The 20,746-nt window shown below is 39.6% G+C and overlaps 1 protein-coding gene and 1 pseudogene across 1 annotated transcript in view; one reads left to right on the top strand and one right to left on the bottom strand.

Moving 5' to 3' along the window:
• Nucleotides 1-20,746, bottom strand: part of ADPGK (ADP dependent glucokinase) — a 183,625-nt gene that overhangs the window by 133,904 nt on the left and 28,975 nt on the right. The gene's annotated exons all lie outside the window — the stretch shown is intronic.
• Nucleotides 9,934-10,598, top strand: LOC132487482 (ADP-ribosylation factor 4-like; annotated as a pseudogene).

Raw genomic sequence — 20,746 nt, 5'->3', positions numbered from 1 at the left:
AAGAAGGAAAACGAGTTTTGTAACTCATTAGTGTTATAAGAACCATGCTGGGCTCAAGGTCCTGGGCCTGGCATGGACCAGGTCATGACGGAGAGAGCAGGGGCGAAGGGCACTAGAGAGCTCTGGAAAACAGAGCTCTGTGGTCTGGGTAGGAGTTTTATGCAGTCAGCCAGCCAGCCAGCAGCCATTTGCAGAGAATTATTACTGTCATGATTCAGGGTTGCCAGCAGCTTCGCTCAGGTCAACTCAGTTCATGCTGTAACTTGACCAAGCTGGGCCTTGCGTGTGCTGAGGACTCAGCAGTAGGCTGAGAAAGGCAGGGAATGGGCATTGTAGCAGGGGATGGGAAGCATCTGTTCTGCCCAGGAGACATATGAATACAGGACTAGGAGATTTGAGAAGGAGGAAAGATCACACTCATCTGAAGATCAGAGAAGACTTTCTGATGGAGATGGCATTTATTCCAGACCCTGAAGGATGTGTCTGATTTAAAAATGTGGAGACATGTTGGGGAGAGCTTTCTAGGTGGAAAAAGAGTCTTATCTAAATGAATGAGCTTTTAAAATATTTTTTCTTTTTCTCCGTGAAACTATACCGAAGTAAAATTTCAAACTTGGGCATGATTCACAGGTCTGAGACTCCATATGGGGAATTGAAACTAAGGTCCCCTGGGATTGAGAGCCCCGGGATCTGTTTTCCTCCTGGCGGAAGCTATATGTCCCCTGTGAGCGTTCTCAAATACTTTCCAGGATGCACTCCCTTTTCTATGGTCCCATGTGGTGGCATATATAACACTAGGGGACTCATTCGGGGAGGGCTACAGAGCTCAGTCCCCAAGGGGAAACCAGGGCAATGCTAAGTGAAGGGGAGAGATTGTGAAAGCTCCCTAAAGATAAGGACCCAGGCTGAGCAAGGGCAGGAAAGAATACCATGTGCCTGAATCAGGGAATTCTCGGGGGAGACGAGAAAGCTAAGACGAGACGGCAGCTGGTGTAGGCATCAGCAGATGGTCTGCCTCGCTGCTGGAGATGGAACAGCAATCGTAGACAAAGACGCCATCCTGGAGAGAGGAGGACGGCCACACTGGCCCTTCTGCAGGAGTCCTTGGCCAAGCTGGGGAGAGAAGCCTCTCGCCTTCTGCCAGGAAATGGGATAAAGGAGGGAAAAAGGCGGTCTCTAGCTTTCATCTCTATGAGGGTCAGGAAGCAAAGAGACGGAAGGAGAGTGTTGAGAATTGTAACTGCTTTATGTCAAGGTCAAGCAAGAAAGGAGCTTGTTGCACTAGAACCCTCCAGGTTGTCTTCCCTGAGAGGTGGGAGTGGAAATGAATAAACGGGCCAATCTGAGCCACCAAGGAGAGGGGCCTGGAGAGAGATTACGTCAAAAGGGCTGAAGGGTTAAGGAAGCTTATGTTAGCATTCCTGTCAAAGTGTGAAGTCACAACCTTGGGACTTGAGATACTATTCTGACTTTACAATATTACAGAATTTTTACACAGCAAATCCTTTTCTTTGTGATTTCTCTTAGTATTCATACGTTTAGAAAATTACCCCCTTCAAGAGGTTTGATTTCATATTCTCCAAGTTTTGTACAATTTGAAAAGTTAATTCTTTAAAATCCCTGGAATTAGTTTTGGTGCATATAGTGAGGTGTGAGGACCTCATTTAAAAAATAATCTGTAACTCTCTCATTGATGAAAAAAGAAAATTGGTGTTTTGTTATTATAGCAGTAATTAGGAAAATAGGGAAGGATTGAAAGAAGAAAAAAACATCATGTTCTCATCACCCAGAACTAATCAATTTTGGTACATTCCCTTTCATTCTTTTGTTGTCTATAGTTTTATTGATTGTGATCATATGATACATGCAAAATTATATAGGCTTTTTTTTTTTTTTTTTTTTTTTGCGGTACACGTGCCTCTCACTGTTGTGGCCTCTCCCGTTGTGGAGCACAGGCTCCGGACGCGCAGGCTCAGCGGCCATGGCTCACGGGCCCAGCCTCTCCGTGGCATGTGGGATCTTCCCGGACCGGGGCACGAACCCGTGTCCCCTGCATCGGCAGGCGGACTCTCAACCACTGCGCCACCAGGGAAGCCCTAGGCTGATTTTTAAAACTGTAACTATTTTGATAAAATAAATGTTAAGTATGCTCATTAGAGAAAGTCTGGAAAATACATAAGTTTATGAAGCAGAAAATGAAATTCAGTTTTGTGTATTTCCTCATAGTATAATTTTTATAACCATACTTTTATGTTTTTTAAATCACTGAGACCATACAATACATGCTGAACTTTAAACATTGGGAGCACATGTTAGCAGGCTCTAGATGAAAGATACTAGATACTAGGGACACAGAAATATATCTACATATATATCTAATCTATGTCTTCTGTGTATCTGTGGAACCTGTGATTTATTAGTCTTTCCCCACAAATATATCAATACTCAGGTTGCTCAATGTAAATTTTTTCAATTTGTAATATTTTATTTCTTAAGGTGGATACATAGTATTTATTGTACTATTATTTTTTTAATTAAAATTCAGGGGACATCAAGATGTGTTTAGGGACTTCCCTGGTGGCGCAGTGGTTAAGAATCTGCCTGCTAATACAGGGGACATGGGTTCGATCCCTGGTCCGGGATGATCCCACCTGCCACAGAGCAACTAAGCCCGTGCACCACAACTACTGAAGCCTGCGTGCCTAGAGCCTGTGCTCCACAACAAGAGAAGCCACTGCAATGAGAAGCCCGGCCCGCGCACTGCAACGGAGAGTAGCCCCTTGCTCGCCGCAACTGGAGAAAGCAACAAAGACCAAACGCAGCCAAGAAAAAAAAAATATGTTAACCTTAAAAAAAAAAAAAAAGGATGTGTTTAGTTTCTTTTTAACGTTTTATCTGGCAATAATTTCAAATTTATAAAAATAGAATAAGAAGCATCCATATACCCTGATTTACTTATTGTTAACATTTTAAACCCATTTGCTTTATCATGTACCCTCTCTCTCCAAAATTTTTTCCTGCACCATTTGATGGTAGGCTATATGCCTCATAGTCCTTTACCCCTAAATACTTTGGTGTTTCCTAAGAATAGAAATAGTCTCTTACATAACTACAGTACAGTTATCAATTTCACATACTTACAACTTACATTGCTACAGTAATTGTTATCTAACCTACTGTCTGTATTCTAATTTTGTCAGTTGATCTAATAATGTCCTTTATTGCATTTTCCCCTGCAGCACAGAACCCAGTCAAGGGTCAAGTACTGCTTTTAGCTGTCATATCTCTTTAGCCTCTTTTAATCTAGAACATTTCCACAGCCTTTCTTTGATTTTTATGACATTGACATTTGTTAAGAATAGAGTCCCTCTCACCTATCTTTTAAACTAGAATATTCCTTATATATACAAACGCTCATTTTGATTAAATTGTGGTTATGACTTCATGACCAGAATACTGTATTAGAGATGTGGTGTCCTTTCAGGGTATCACATGTGGAAACACACAATGTTCACCTGTCCCTCCTAGCTGTCATTAATTTTAATCACTCTGCCAAGGTGTTGCCCTATTTCTGTCATTGTAGAATTAGTTCTTCGCCTCTCCCTTGCAACTAATAAGCAGCCTATAGATAGACACTTTAAGACCATATAAGTATCCTGCTTCTCATCAGAACTTCTCCTAGAATTAGTATCCACTGATGATTCTTGCCTGATTCAATCTTTATAATGATGATTACAAAATGAAGATTTTCCTAACTCTAGAATTCCCTCCACATCCACCAGCTGGCTCTTGACATTCTTCAAGAGACCTCCTTGACATTCAAGAGACCAACCCCCCCGACTCCCACCCCTACGTATTTATTTATTATTTGTTATTTATCAGTTTTAAGTGTAGGTTCACAAACCCTTATTTTTTCCATGGTTTATAACACATTACTGCACTTAAGTATTTTGGGCAGACTGTCCCAGATGTGGCCAGTGGGGATCCCTTCAAGCTGGTTCTTGTGTCCTTGTGACACACCCCAGCATTCTCTAAGTACTTCCTTACTTTCTGGAATAACAAGCTGTTCTAGGCTCATCTTGTACCCACCCTGTCCTAGCCTTGGGAATAGCCATTTCTCCAAGGAGCTAGGTGTTGTGTGCTTAGTTTTAAGAGTTCTGCATGGCTTATTACAAAATTGTCAACTCGTCTCTTCTTCCCTTAATTTCCTGCTTCCCAGAGGCAACTATTATACTTCCAACTCTTTAACTGATTCTATTTACCTCTGAATTACTAAATAACATGCTTCTGCTGCTACTTCTAGATTTTCACAAGCATGAATATTTCCCATCTCCTTATGCTCTCAATGAACTTATATCATAGATTTGGTTACCTCAATATTCAATGTTTACATTATTATGGTGATGTAAATACTATTCATGGTTGAACTATGAGTGTCCTATGATTAAGATTACTTTCCCCTTCCTGCATAAGGTTTTACTTTCCCTGGAATTAACTGTCTTAATTTTTCCATTTGCCTAGTTTTTTTGTGTGTATTATTATCGCTAATTCAACCCCACATCCTCTACCAATTCTCTATATCTGCTCATGATTGCTCCAGATGCATCAGATGTACATTCAATTTCACTTTCTGGGAGTACCTGTCCCTGGAGCCTTCTAATCTGCTCTGGTATGGGCTGGTTGTGAAACAGATGTGATCTTGGTTTCCTTCACCATTATCTTGGGGAGTTCCCTCATACCTTTTTTGGATCCCCTTGTCCCTGATTCCCATCTCTTTCTATATTTAGTCCTTTGTTTTGATGAACCACAACCTCTAGTAGTTTCTTAAAAAAACAACCATTAATTGACAATTTGACTTAAATTAGGATTCTAGGTCAGGTATACAAGTTTAACTCAGAATTTTGGAGGAATTATTCCCTGTCTTCCAGCTTCTAATGTTGCTATCAAGAAGTCTAAAAAGCAATTTTGATTCTTAATTATTGTATGAAGACGTTTTCCCCCTTTCTGGAAACATCTCTTTGTTTTTAGTTTCTGAAATTTTATCATGACATGCCTTAGTGTGGCTCTATTTTTACCCATTAGATACTCAAAGGGTTCTTTTGATCTGGAAACACCTACTCTCCAGTTCTGAAATTTTTTCTTGAGTTATTTCTTTGATGATTCCCTCCCGTTTTTCTTTCTGTAATTCATATCACAGACCTCCCAAACTGAGTCTTGATTTTCTTTTCAATTTTCCATACTTTTAGTATTTTTCCCCCCTCCCACTTTCTGGAAGATATTTAAAAAATAATCTTCCATAAGAATCAATATTGTCAAAATGACTATATGACCCAAGGCAATCTACAGATTCAATGTAATCTCTATCAAATTACCAATGGCATTTTTCACAGAACTAGAACAAAAAACTTTAAAATTTGTATGGAAACAAAAAAGACCCCAAATAGCCAAAGCAATCCTGAGAAAGAAAAACAGAGCTGGAGGAATCAGGCTCCCTGACTTCAGACTATACTACAAGGTTACAGTCATTAAAAGAGTATGGTACTGGCACAAAAACAGACATATAGATCAATGGAACAGGATAGAAAGCCCAGAAATAAATCAATGCACCAATGGTCAATTAACCTATGACAAAGGAGGCAAGAATACACAATGGGGAAAAGAGAGTCTCTTCAATAAGTGGTACTGCGAAAACTAGACAACTACATCTAAAAAATGAAATTAGAACACTCCCTAACACCATACACAAAAACAAACTCAAAATGTATCAAAGGCCTAAATGTAAGACTGGATACTATAAAACTTTTAGAGGAAATCATAGGCAGAACACACTTTGACATAAATTGCTGCAGTATCTTTTTGGATCCACCTCCTAGAGTAATGAAAATAAAAACAAAAATAAACAAATGGGACCTAATTATACTTAAAAGCTTTTGTACAACAAAGGAAACCATAAACAAAATGAAAAGACAATGCACAAAATGGGAGAAAATATTTGCGAATGATGCAACTGACAAGGGATTAATCTCCAAAATATACAAACAGCTCATGCAGCTCAATATCAAAAAAGCAAACAACCCAATCAAAAAATTGGCAGGAGATCTAAATAGACATTTCTGCAAAGAAGACATACAGATGGTCAAAAATCACATGAAAAGATGCTCAACATTGCTAATTATTAAAGAAATGCAAATCAAAATTACAATGAGGTATCACCTCACACCAGTCAGATGGCCATCATAAAAAAGTCTGCAAATAATAAATGCTGGAGAGGGTGTGGACAAAAGGGAACCCTCCTACACTGCTGTTGGGAATGTAAATTGGTGTAGCCACTATGAAAAACAGTATGGAGGTTCCTTAAAAAACTAAAAATAGAGCTATCATATGATCCAGCAATCCCACTCCTGGGCATATATCCAGAGAAAACCATGCTTTGAAAAGATACATGCACCCCAATGTTCATTGTAGCACTATTTACAATAGCCAAGACATGGAAGCAACCTAAATGTCCATCGACAGAGGAATGGATAAGAAAGATGCGGTACATATATACAATGGAATATTACTCAGTCATAAAAAAGAATGAAATAATGCCACTTACATTAACATGGTTGGACCTAGAGATTATCATACTAAGTGAAGTAAGTCAGACAGAGAAAGACAAATATCACATGATATCACTTATATGTGGAATCTAAAAAAAATGATACAGATGAACTTATTTACAAAATAGAAACTGACTCACAGACTTAGAAAACAAACTTATGGTTACGAAAGGGGAAATATAGGGGGAGGGATAAATTAGGAGGTTGGGATTAACATATACACAGCACTATATATAAAATAGATAATCAACAAGGACCTACTGTATAGCACAGGGAACTCTACTCAGTATTCTGTAATAACCTATATGGGAAAAAAATCTGAAAAAGAATAGATATATGTATATGTATAACTAAATCACTTTGCTGTACACCTGAAACTAATACAACATTGTAAATCAAATATACTCCAATATAAAAAATAAATAAAGATAATCTTCCAACATTTCTATTCAGTTAAAATTTTTTTGCTGTTGTACTTTTAATTTATAAGAGCTCTTTTTTTGTTCTCTGAATATTATTTCACTATAGCAATCTTTCTTATTTTGTAGGTGTTGTATCATTTTTTTGAAGCAAGGTATATCTCTGAGGATATTAATGGTAAGTTTTCATTAAAGTCTTTTTTTGTCCCATACACAGTCTGTTTTCTTCAGCTTACTTTTTCTGGTTATTTCTCTTGGCCTCTTTCTCCCATATTAAATGCTTTTCTCAAATGTCCAATGATCCTGAATATGTAATGAAGTTTTTTAGAAAGTAAACTTTATGAGATACAATTTGTATTCTCATTCCACTGGTATAATTTACATACAATAAATGTACCAATTTTAACATGTATTTATGGGTATATACCCATGTAACCAGCACTACAATCAAGATGTAGAATATTTCCATCACCCCTGGTACCCTTTATAGTCATTATTCCCCCAACTCCAACCTTAGGCAAACAGTGATCTGCTTCATGCCACAACAGATTAGTTTTGCTTGCTCTAGAATTCCATACAAATGACTTCATGTGTAATGTTTCTTAGATTCATTAATGATGCGTGAATCTGTAGTTTATTTCCTTTTTTATTGCTGAATAGTATCCCATTACATTAATAGAGCACAATTTGTTTATCCATTCATTTAGAGATGGACATTTGGTTTGTTTCCAGTTGAAGCTATTAGGCATAAAGCTGTTATGAATATTTGTGTACAATGTATTGCATGGACAAATGTCTTCATTTCTCTTGGGTAAATACCAAGTTGTAGAATTGCTGGGGTTTATGGTAAGGATATTCTTAACTTTATATAAAAAAAATTTGTCAAACCATTTTCCCAAAGTGGTTGCACTGTTTCTACATTCCCATCAGCAATGTATGAGAGTTCTAATTGCTCTGCATCTTCACCAACACTTAGTATTAACAGTCTTTTTAATTTTAGTCATTCTAGTGGTATGTAATGTTATCTCATTATGGTTTTGACTTACATTTCCTTGGTAACTAATGATGTTGTCTTCATATGCTCTGCTCAAGGTGTAGGGCACTAAAAAGATGATTGGATAATCAGGCCAGTGTGAAAGACTTGTCAACTGAGGCTTCACTGAATAGTTTTTTTTCCCCCTTTTAGACTGGTTAGACTCCCCATAGAAACCTACCAGAAGCCATGTATTGTTTCTAGGATTCTGAAATCCAAGTGTGAGAAGAGAGCAGGATGCTTCAACTTCCAGTATGTAATCCCTGCCTTCAATTGAGTCTGGTGTTTCTTAGGACTTGTTTTGTGCTCTCCAGAGAATAAACCTACAGTTTTCTGCAGAGTGAGGCAGGGGCTATTCCCTAGCTGAGCTAAGTGGATGAGGGCATGGTCGGTGGTGGTGGTGGGGGGGAGGTGTGGGGGGGGAGTCTAACTGTTTCTTTAGCTGACTTTCACTACCTTTCTCTTTTCAGATCTACCTTTACTCCTACTTCCAGAGGTATCCGGTCCTGCAAATTTCTGAGCCTTTGAGCACTGTACAGTATAATTGATTAGCTTCTCGACTACTCGAGTTCCCTAATTGTGAAAATGATTGCTATGTCACTTTATGCAGCTCTATTTTGTAAAGGGAAAGATAAAAAAATGTGTTTAGTAATTTCCTCAGCATACAATACCAACAGCATAAGGATGCAACCCCTGTTAGTAAGTGCTGGGCCAGAAGAGAGCTGCGATTGTTCAAGTTGTCAAACGGGGCAAGTTGTAGAGAAATGGCAAAACCAGAGTTCAGACATGGCTGCAACTTAAAGAAAACAGCAGAAAACTCACCAAGGAAGCACTTTGGGGGTCTAGCTTTGCCTTCGGCTTATAGACTGTCCCTGAGTACATGCAGTTCAGCTGAATTCAGGATCCAAGATGACTTGCCAATCATTTAATGTCATTACTTCCATGTTGTTGATGTTCTTGTTTTTTTTAGTTAATAGACTTTAAAAACTGTTAAGCCGTTTTAGGTTTACAGAAAAATTGAGCAGAAAGTACAGAGAGTTCCCTTCACTTCCCAACCCCAATTTCTCCAATTATTAGCATTTTGCATTAGTCTGGTACATTTGTTACAGCTGATGGACCAATATTGATATGTTATTATTAACTAAAGCCCACAGTTTACGTTAGGGTTCACTGTTTGTGTTGTATATTCTATGGGTTTAGGCAAATGTAAAATGCCATGTACCCACGACTACAGTATTATGTAGAATACTTTCACTGCCCTAAAAAGCCTCTGTGTTCCACCCGTTCATCCCTCTCCCCAACAAACCCTGGCAAGCACTGATCTTTTTACTGTCTTCATAGTTTTGTCTTTTCCAGAATATCATAGAGTTGGAATTATATGGTGTGTAGGCTTTTCAGATTGGCTTCTTTCACTAAGTAACATGCACTGAAGTTTCCTTCATGTCTTTTTGTGGCTTGATAGCTCTTTTCTCTTTAGCGCTGAATAATATTCCATTGTCTGGATGTATCACAATTTATTTATCCATTCACCTACTGAAGGACATTTCGGTGCTTCCAAGTTTTGACAATTATGAATAAAACTGTTATAAATATCTGTTTGCAGGTTTTTGTGTGGGCATGAGTTTTCAACTCATTGGGGTAAATACCAAGGAGTGAGATTGATAGATCACATGATAACAGTATTTTAGAGTCATTGAGCAGGTCATCACCCTGCTAATTCCCGTCCCAGAGGGGAGCTCCATCGTACACACCGGCTAGTGAGCCATCCCTGCGGCCCTCAGCTCCTCTTTCCTCCCTCAGTTTGCCAGGAGCGTGAAAGAAGGCCCGGGGTCACCCCAAACCCCTTCTGCTCCTGCCCTTCGCAAGTGCCACTACCACCATGGGCTTCACCATCTCCTCCCTCTTCTCCTGTCTCTTCAGCAAGAAGCAGATGTGCATTTTGATGGCTGGATTGGATGCTGCTGGCAAGATGACCATTCTGCATAAACTGAAGTTAGGAGAGATAGTCACTACCATTCTTATCATTGGTTTTAATGTGGAAACAGTAGAATATAAGAGCATTTGTTTCACAGTATGTGATGTTGGTGGTCAAGATAAAATTAGGCCTCTCTGGAGGCATTACTTCCAAAGTACCCAGGGTCTTATTTTTGTGGTCGATAGCAATGATCATGAAAGAATTCAGGAAGGAGCAGAAGAGCTGCAGAAATGCTTCAGGAAGATGAGCTGTGAGATGCCATGTTTGTGCTTTTTGCAAACAAACAGGATTTGCCGAATGCTATGGCCATTAGTGAAATGACAGATAAGTTAGGTCCTCAGTCTCTTTGTAACAGAACATGGTATGTTCAAGCCACTTGTGCTACACAAGGAACTGGTCTGTATGAGAGACTTGACTGGCTGTCAAATGAGCTTTCAAAACGTTAAATGAAACTGGATATCTAACCAAGGACATGTTTGATGGAATTGGTCTAGGCTTGTTACAACAAAATTAGTTTGCATCTTGGTTAATTAACAGTATCTGGGACTGGTTTGGGCAGAATAGTACAGCGTTTATTTTGTTGCCAATTATTGTTTACCAAGTATAATGTTGCCATTTAGCAATATGCTTGGTTTTAAAGAGATTCTCTTAACTTGGGGAAAAAAAGTGTCCTCTTTTAATGTTACTTTCCTTAAGCCTAAATGCCTGGACATAGCTAACGTGACACCTTTAAATAAATCCATTTTGAATGTTTTTTTGAGCCCACAACAAATAATGTTTTAAAGTTATCTCCTTGCTACTTTACTGATACCTTTATCATTCCTGCGACAGTCTGCTGATTTTAAAAATGTAGCATTCCATTTGTCTTTATTTTTCTCCCTTGCCAAAAAGACTTTTTTTTTTCAAAAAGAGTTTTGAATACTGCTTGTACCAGCCAGGGAAATGCTCCAAAACACTATTCAGTTCTTTTGCACTGAGGAGCTTATATTTCCCCCCATTATTGATTCCTGGCTTCTATCAGCCAAGCTTACCTTGGTGTGGTTTGGATTTGATAGCTAATAAGTTCTGTGCTAATTGCAAAGAGTTCATATTGAGATGATTTTTAATACTCAGCAGATTGTCTTCCTTTATATTGTATCTTTTTTATGTTGCATGTTGCTTTTGGTATCATCCTGACTCTTTGCCCAGTATATGATAGTTCTGCTGATGTTTTATCATTTATTGGTGAACATGTCTTCATTAAGAGTTTTTGGAAAACTCATCAAACTCAATGAATAAGTTTTATTCGTAACCCATCTGGAATTATTCCTAATAAAATGATAAAACATGTAAAAAAAAAAGTATATTTTAGTTTTGTAAGAAACTGCCAAACTGTCTTCCAAAGTAGCTGTACCATTTTGCATTCCCACCAGCAATGAATCAGAGTTTCTGTTGCTCCACATCCTTGCCAGAATTTGGTACTGTCTTCTTGGAGAATTGATCTCTTTATCATTATGTAATGCCCTTTTTATCTCAAATAACTTTCCTTTCTCTGAAGTCTGATCTGTCTGAAATTAATATGGCTATTCTTGCTTTCTTTTGATTATTGTTATCATGGTATATTTTCCTCCATCCATTTACTTTAAATCTATATGTGTCTTTAGGGACTTCCCTGGTGGTGCAGTAGTTAAGAATCTGCCTGCCAATGCAGTGGACACAGGTTTGAGCCCTGGTCCGGGAAGAGACCACATGTCATGGAGCAACTAATCCTGTGCACCACAGCTACTGATCCTGCACTCTAGAGCCCATGAGCCACAACTACTGAAGCCCATGTGCCTAGAGCCCACGCTCCACAACAAGAGAAGCCACAACAATGAGAAGCCCATGCACCACAAAGAAGAGTAGCTCCCACTAGCCACAACTGGAGAAAGCCCACGCGCAGCTACCGAAGACCCAACATAGCCAAAAATAAATAAATAAAATAAATTTATAAAAAACAAACTCTATATGTGTCTTTATATTTAAACTGGGTTTCTTATAGAGAACATCTAGTTGGGTCTTGTTTTTGATGCACTCTGACAATCTGCTTTTTAATTGATGCATTTAGACCACTGACGTTCAAAGTGATCATTGATACAGTTGGATTACTATCTACCATATTTGTTACTATTTTCTATGTATTTTTCTTGTTTATTGTTCCTATTTTTGTCTTCCACTCTTTTTCTGCCTCTTGTAGTTTTAATTGAGCATTTTGTATGATTTCATTTTCTCTCTTTTCTTAGCATATTAGTTATACTTGTTTTTTAAAACTTTTTTTTCGGTGGTACCTCTAGAGTTTGTAATACACCTTTACAAGTCCATTTTCAATAACATTTTACTGCTTCGCAGGTAGTATGAGTACCTTATAATAATGAAAGTGTCCTAATTTCTCCCTCCCAGCCCTTGTATCACTGTCATCATTCATTTAACTTATGTATAAACATACATAAGCATATATAGAGATATATATTCAAACACATTGTTGCTATTATTTTGAACAAATTATTATTTTTAGATCAATTCAGAACAAGAAAAATAAGTTTTTATTTTATCTTCACTTACTTCTCCTTCAGTGCTCTCCCTTTCTTTAAGTAAATCCATATTTCTGAACTATATTGTTTACCTATTCTCTAAAAAAAACTTCTTTTAACATTTCTTGCAAGGCAGGTCTATTGGTAACAAATTCCCTTAATTTTAGTTTCTCTGAAAAAGTCTTTATTTCTCCTTCATTTCTGAATGATAATTTTTCAGGACACAGAGTTCTAGACTGGAGATTTTTTTCTCTCAACACTTTAAATATTTTATTCCACTTAAGAATTAATATTGTGAAAGCAACTATACTCCAATAAAAATTAATAAAAAAGTCAACACTAAAAAAAAAGAAAGAATTAGTATTGTTAAAATGGCCATACTACCCAAAACAATCTACAGATTCAATGTGATCCCTATCAAATTACCAGTGACATTTTCTACAGAACTAGAACAAAATAATCCTAAAATTTATACAAACTCATAAAAGACACAGAATTGCCAAAGCAACCCCAAGGAAAAAGAACAAAGCAGGAAGCATCACCCTTCCAGACTTCAGACAATACTACAAAGCTACAGTAATCAAAATAGCATGGTATTGGCACAAAAACAGACATACGCATAAATGGAACAGAAAAGAGAGCCCAGAAATAAACCCACAGACCTATGGACAATTAATCTTTAACAAAGGAGGCAATGGTGAAAAGACGGTCTCTCCAGTAAGTGGTGTAGGGAAAGTTGGACAGCCACATGTAAACTAATGACATTAGAACACACCCTGTCACCATACACAAAAATAAACTCAAAATGGCTTAAAGACTTAAATATAAGAGAAGACACCATAAAACTCCTAGAAGAGAACATAGGCAAAACATTCTCTGACATAAATCGCACAAATGCTTTCTTAAGTCAGTCTCCCAAGGCAATAGAAATAAAAGCAAAAATAAACAAATAGGACCTAATCAAGCTTACAAGCTATGGCACAGCAAAGGAAACCATAAACAAAATGAAAAGACAAACTATGGACTGGGAGAAAATATTTGCAAATGATGCGACTGATAGGGCTTAATTTCAAAAATATACAAACAGCTCATACAATTCAATAGCAAAAAAAAAAAACAAAAAACCCAGTAGAAATATGGGCAGAAGATCTGAATAGACATTTCTCCAAAGAAGACACAGATGACCAATAGGCATGTGAAAATATGCTCATCATTGCTAATTATTAGAGAGATGCAAATGAAAACTACAATGAGGTATCACCTCACACCGGTCAGAATGGCCATCATTAAAATGTCTACAAATAATAAATGCTGGAGAAGGTGTGGAGAGAAGGGAATCCTCTTACACTGTTGGTGGGAATGTAAACTGGTGCAGCCACTATGAAAAACAGTATGGTGGTTCCTCAAAAAACTAAAAATAGAGTTGCCATATGATCCAGCAATTCCACTCCTGGGCATATATCCAGAGAAAACTGTAATTCAAAAAGATACATGCACCCCTATGTTCATTGCAGCACTATTTACAATAGCCAAGACATGGAAAGAACCTAAATGTCCATCAACAGATGAATGGATAAGGTAGATGTGGTATATACATACAATGGTATATTACTTGGCCATAAGAAAGAATGGAATAATGCCATTTGCAGCAACATGGATGGATGGAGGGATTATCATACTAAGCGAAGTAAGTCAGAAATAGAAAGATAAACACCATATGATATCACTTATATGTGGAATCTAAAATACGACACAAGTGAACATATCTACAAAACAGAAACAGACTCACAGACATAGAGAACAGACTTGTGGTTGCCAAGGGAGAGGAGAGGTGGGGGAGGGAAGGATTGGGAGTTTGGGATTAGCAGATGCAAACTATTACATATAGAATGGATAAACAACAAGGTCCTACTGTATAGCACAGGGAACTATATTCAATGTCCTGTGATAAACCATAATGGGAAAGAACACAAAAAAGAAAAAATATATATAACTGAGTCACTTTGCTGTACAGCAGAAATTAACACAACATTGTAAATCAATTATACTTCAATAAAGTAAAAAAATGTTTTACTGCACTCTCTTAGTGCTTGCATAAGAGGTTTCTGAGGAGAAGTCTGATGTAATTCTTATCTTTGCTCCTCTGTATGTAAGATGTTTTCCCCTCTCTGGCTTCTTTCAGGGAATTTCTTTGCCTGTGACTTTCTTTAGTTTGAAAATGATATACCTAAGTTTGTTTTTTATTCCCCAGCATTTATCTTGCTTACTGTCCTCTAAGCTTATTGGATCTGTGGTTTACAGACATTACTTTGGAGAAATTCTCAGTCATTATTGTTTCAAACATTTCTTCTCTTCCTTTCTCTCTTTCTTCTCCTTCTGGTATCCCCACTACATGTATGTCACACTTTTAGAATTGTCCCATGGTCCTTGGATATTCTGTTCTGGCTTTTCCCCCAGTCTTTGTTCCCTTTGCTTTTCAGTTTTGGAGCATTCTATTGATATATCTTCCAGCTCAGAGATTCTTTCCTCAGCTGTGTCCAGTCTAATAATGAGCCCATCAAAGACATTCTTCATTTCTGTTACAGTGTTTTTGATCTCTAGCTTGATTCTTTTTTAGGATATCCATCTCTCTGCTTACATTATCCATGTGTTCTTGCATGCTGTCTACTTTATACATGAGAGCCCTGAGTGTATTAATCATAGTTGTTTTAAATTCCTGGTATGGTAATTTCAACTTCCCTGCCAGGACTGGTTCTGACACTTGCTCTGTCTCTTCAAATTGTGTTTTTTGCAAGAGGGAAGAGATATGGGAACATATGTGTATGTATAACTGATTCACTTTGTTATAAAGCAGAAACTAACACATCATTGTAAAGCAATTATATTCCAATAAAGCTGTAAAAAAATTGTTTTTTGCCTGTTATTATGCATTGTATTTTTTTTCTTGATAGCTGGACTTGATGTACCAGGTAGAAGGAACTGCTGAATATAGGCCTTTAGTAATGTGGTGGGGAGGTGTGGGGGAGGGGAAGCATTCTATAGTCTTGTGATTAGGGTTCAGTCTTTTAGTGAGCATATGCCTCTGAACTGTGAGCTTCACAAGTGTTTCTCAGTTTTGACCCATCTTTAGGTGGGAGAGGATGGCTAGAGTGGCTGGATTTGTGTATTTCTAGCCTCCCACATGGGAGGCTAGAGCTAACTGGAGGTGGGTATTTCCTTTCCCCTAGATCACTTAGGCTCTGATAATACTCCAGTTTTATAGACATTGTGTCTTTCTGCATCCTGTTAAGGATGACAAATGATTTTCTAATTCTTTTCTGATTCTTATAGTAAATAATATTCTACTAATTTTATGTTTTCATAAGTTCTACATATGCCCCTACTCTACACTCCATTTGATTTCAGATGATGGCAGGTGGACATGCACAGCTCACCCCATGTCTGTCTGAATCTTATAAGATGTAGCCCCTGGATCTTCTATGATGGAGTGTATGAAAAACTCTAATCCCCGGTAGGTATTGTTCCCAGGATGACTCCTGTTTCCAACTCTGCCTGCAGTGTCGTATGTGAGCAACATCTTGCAAGATGAAGAGCACCATCACTAGCACTTGGAATGGCAAGAGGAATGGAGACCACCAGTGGCTGGCTATCATGCCCACTGACCACATTTCCCCTATTGATAGGTTTACTAGATTGAAATGTAAGAAGAGATCTTTAAATGTCTTTCATTATACATTGTATTTATTTATTTAAATGGTACTTATTGAGCACTTCCAGTGTATAAGGTCCTGTTCTAGACAATAAAAACAGAGCAGTGAGCAAGGCAGACATGGCCCTGCCCTCAGAGAGCTTACATCTCAGGGCGGGGTGGGGTGAATATTAAACAACTGATTACATAATTACTCATTGTAATTAGAGTTGTGATTAGAGTTTCAGAGAAAACATCCAGCCCAAGGGGCAAGAGACAGGATCACTGGTGTTGGTGGTTCCAGGATGGTCTCTCTTGGAGAACTGGTGTTTGAGTTGAGCTCTGAAAGATCAGAATGAATAAACTAGGAGAGAAGGAGAGTATGAATGCTCCAGGCATAGAGAAGAACATATACCAAGGCCCTGGGGCAGGAGGGATCACGGCAGAGTTGAGGGTATATAGAAAGTTGATGTGGCTGGAGTGAGGAGGGGAGAAACCAGAAGAGGTGAAGCCATGTTCATTGTTGCCTGGGCAGAGCAGGGGCTCTGTAAATGATTTTGTTTAGTGGATGAAAGAAGGCAGTCACGGCTGGTCTGTAATGAGGTTCCTAATGGTGGCTGAGGGGCTGCCCTCAGCTCCTTCTTGTCCTCACACTTTACCAGTGACTAGAGTGAGAATGCAGAAGCCGTGCCCAGTTGGCCAGGAGACAAGGGAATGGGGGAAAGTTAGAGAAGGTCTAAATGAGGGATGAGCATTCAGACCAAATGCTAAGCCACCAGTGTGGCTAAGACCAAAAGGAAGAGAGACGACACTGATAAGAGGAAGCCTGGAGGTTTCATGGGGAGATAGCTGTAGAGGCAGTTCTTGAGGAGTTGGGGGGGAGAAGGCACCCCAGCAAGTAGCAGGGCAGGAAGCAAGGGCTCAGAGAACAGAACAATGTGAACAAAAGCTTCACAAAAGAGAAGCTTGGGTGTGGAGGTCCTGCTGGGCTGTAGGACCAAGGTGTGCAGAGTGGGAAGGCTGGATCATGAAGTGGATGAGGCAGTATCTCAGCTGCAGTCTGACATGAATATGTCTTCAGACTACACGTGTCCCTTTCTTGGAGCCCATCAGGATGAAGCCCAGATCAGCCTTCTCTGTCCAGAGCCCTGAGGTCTACTGCTTTTCTTATTCAAGCACTGGGTAAAGGTACCTGTTTAAGACTTTGGTTTCTGAGAGGTGAAGAAAAGTGGCCAAAGCTGGGAAAGCTCCAAATCTTCAAACGCAGACTTGACATCCTACTGCTTCCCAGTGAACTTGAGAAAGAATTTGCCCCATCTCATCACTCAGATCTCAACAGATCTGAGACCTAGTGAAAACTCTGCTCTAAAGTCCTACAGAACCTGAACAAGGGAAAAGAGAAACCAGAATAGCCATGACTGCAAGCCATTAGTTTTGATAAACATTAGTTTGTTTTGACTGCAAAACATTAGTTTTGTGTCTGTGGAGCCAGGGTCCTTCATTCAACAAGCATTTCCTGTGTGCCGTCTCTGTGCTACACACACCAGCTGGCATCAGCTATCTCTGTTGATGCTGAGAGATGCCCTAAACAGCACCATTTGGGACATGAGACATCCCAGACAGCAGTCTCTCAGGAAGTGGCTTGGCTTCTCTGAGCTCCCAGGAGTCTTTGGCATCCACTCTTAGGGGAGAGGATGGCTGGGAGGGACACGTGAGGCTTTCTCCAAGACCAAGAAGCCATGAGCCTGCAACTCCCCAGGAGCAGGCAGAATTGTACAAACTTAAATGAATCAGGAGTGTAAATGGAGCGGTTCGACTTGGCTTGCACAGTACAATAAAGATCTGCAAACACTCAGCTCCGTATTGAACTCGAAGCAGGGTGATTAGTTCATTATTCACTTTCCTGCCTGGAAGGGAAAGCGTGTATACCCGGGGGCCAGCATGGATGAGCACAGTCGTAAATCACGCCATTTACAAGCCTCGCAATGAGAAAAGCAGCTGGCTGGAGGGGGACGCTCTGCAGGCAGCGACAGCGGCTGGAGGACCGGCCAGTCGAGGCGGATCAATCTGCTCCCTGGAGATGCACCAGTTGGCCAGTCATTCAGCCTTCCAGCCAAGGCAGCCAGCCTCTTGGCCACCCAGCTGGGCGCTTCCTGGCCAGACCACAAGGAAACAAACTCCACTCCACCCAGGAGGAGTGCTTTTGTGACCTGAGGTAGCCTCTCCTGAAACTGGACAAAATACTAGGAATAGTGTTAGGATCTTTCCAAAAGACCTCTCTGGTCCAACTGGGATAAACCACTACCTGCTTCCCTCCCTGGGCTGTTCTGGGTCCCAGGTCCTTCTGGCCCAGCCAGAGGGCCAGGCTTGTGTCTGCTCAGCATCTTCCAACAGGGGGCCCTGGATATCAGCTGCTAACCATGCGTCACAGCCTTTACCCCCCGCCCCCCCGCCCCCAATTTCTGCTGCTTTCAGGGCAGAGCCTTTTGGGGGATCAGAATTTCATTTAGAGCTGAAAGGTGCCATCCGGCACAGGACATCCTTGTCAGGTGGCTTTTTAGCCACTACTGGCATACTATGTAGCCCTTCAAGTAGACAATTCTTTCTCTTCCAAGCAAAACACCCTTAGTTTCCTTAACTGTTCCTCGTATTTCAAGATTTCCAGACCTCCCATGATCTGATATTTTGTCATAGACTATTTCCCACTTTATGTTTCCTCTTAAATCTCCAAACCCCCAAAATGGGATGCAGCACCTCCTGTGTGTTTTCTTGAGAACAACAATAAATAAGAATTATTATTTCTTAGTGCTTTACATGTATCATCTAACTCTCATAATGACCTGGTGGTGTAGTTATTAACTCTACACCATGAGATGTAGATGAGGCCTGTAAACTAGAGGTAAATTGGCTGGTCAGGATTCAACCCTTGGTCAGTTTGACTCTAGAGGTTGCGCTTCTAACCTTTTTGATATGCCTGATCACTCACCCAAGAGCCTGGTGGGTTTATTAGCTAAGACACTAGAGACATCTGTTTCAGGGCCTGCTAAACTTGGGGACTTTCTTCCTCAAAGCCAAGCTGAGTTTTGAGAGACTGGCGAAAACCCTTTAATCTCTACCAAATGTACCATCAAAAAACAAATAATAATAAAATAATGAAAGCATTATCCACACTGTTTTCTACTCTTCCAGAAAAGGGAGAGGAGGTCCTTATTTCTCTCATTCTTCTCTTCCAGGCCAGATATTATGGCTCAGGATGCAATCTACTTACACCTTCCTTCTACCTTATTTCGGACACAGAGGAACATGATTCTCCCTAATCTGTTTATGGCACAAAAGAACAAGCCAACAGGATTCCTTCACAAAAGGGTCTCTAACTAGGGATTAGGGGATAATGCTCATTCTCCTCAGGGCTCCCAGACAGACATCTTACAAAAAAGAGCACCAGGGACTCAGTCTACCTTGCTTAAAAACAATAGGCCTAATCTATTAATACCTTCCCTTCCCCTAAAAAGGGGAAAAAATGTTACATGGCCAGAACTGGGGGCCCAGGCTCCAGTTGGGGATTTTGCCAAGCATTGCCCATAGCAACACTAATCATGTATTAACAAAACTTCCAGTGGATATTTACAGAGGAATGTTCTGATTTTACTTCCATGTGGGCTGTATTTGACATTACTGTCAAGGAGAGAGGATGGGGGATTGGGCTGCTGCTTCTGTAAGGGTCTCTCATCCTAGGAGAAGTTGAGTGACCTGGAATGGGCATGCAGGTGGGGCCTGCAGAGCTGTTCCCTGAGAGATGGTACAAGGAGTTCAACCCCTACGTTCCTCTGGCAACCTCAAGGCAGTTAGAGTTACTCAAAGCCTGCCCATTGGGCTGGCCTTGTTCCAAACTAACGGGAATATGGAAGCAGGACACCAGCTGGTGCCTGCCAACCATCCGTTAGGATCAGCATGGGATGTGGGTGGGTGAGAGCTGTCTATTTTGGGCAAGGGCGTGAAGACTGAGGATGATTTATGGAAAATTGCTTGTGGCTCAATCCCAGATGCAAATATCCACAATTACCTGAACTTGGGACGCTGTGTGCTGACGTGTGTGTTCAGATCCATCACCTGGCATGACTTTTCCAATTAGATGTTATGAAAATTAAACTGTCATGGAGTTGAATATGCTGAGGGATGTATCACATGTCTACTATTCAAATGAAGTGAAGCTCACTAAACAGGTACCAACCTGAAGGTGTGCTAATTTTCCTTCAAAATTAAAACTTTACCCCCCAAAAGTATGTAAAAACCTCACTAAACTTCAAACCAGAAGTAAAAATATTCAAACTTGGTGTGCTTTTGAGTGGAAACTTACATATGAAATATAAAGAAATATAAACAATAATTTAGTGAGGTATTAATTTATACCTAGTAAAATGCACAGATCTTAAGAGTAGAGCTTGATGACTTTTTGTGTATGTATGACTTTTTGCATATG

This window comes from Mesoplodon densirostris, chromosome 4 (assembly GCF_025265405.1).
Source record: "Mesoplodon densirostris isolate mMesDen1 chromosome 4, mMesDen1 primary haplotype, whole genome shotgun sequence".
NCBI classification, from domain to species: domain Eukaryota; kingdom Metazoa; phylum Chordata; class Mammalia; order Artiodactyla; family Ziphiidae; genus Mesoplodon; species Mesoplodon densirostris.
Note: the sequence above shows the minus strand (reverse complement) of the source record. Positions and strands in the feature narration are given on the sequence as shown.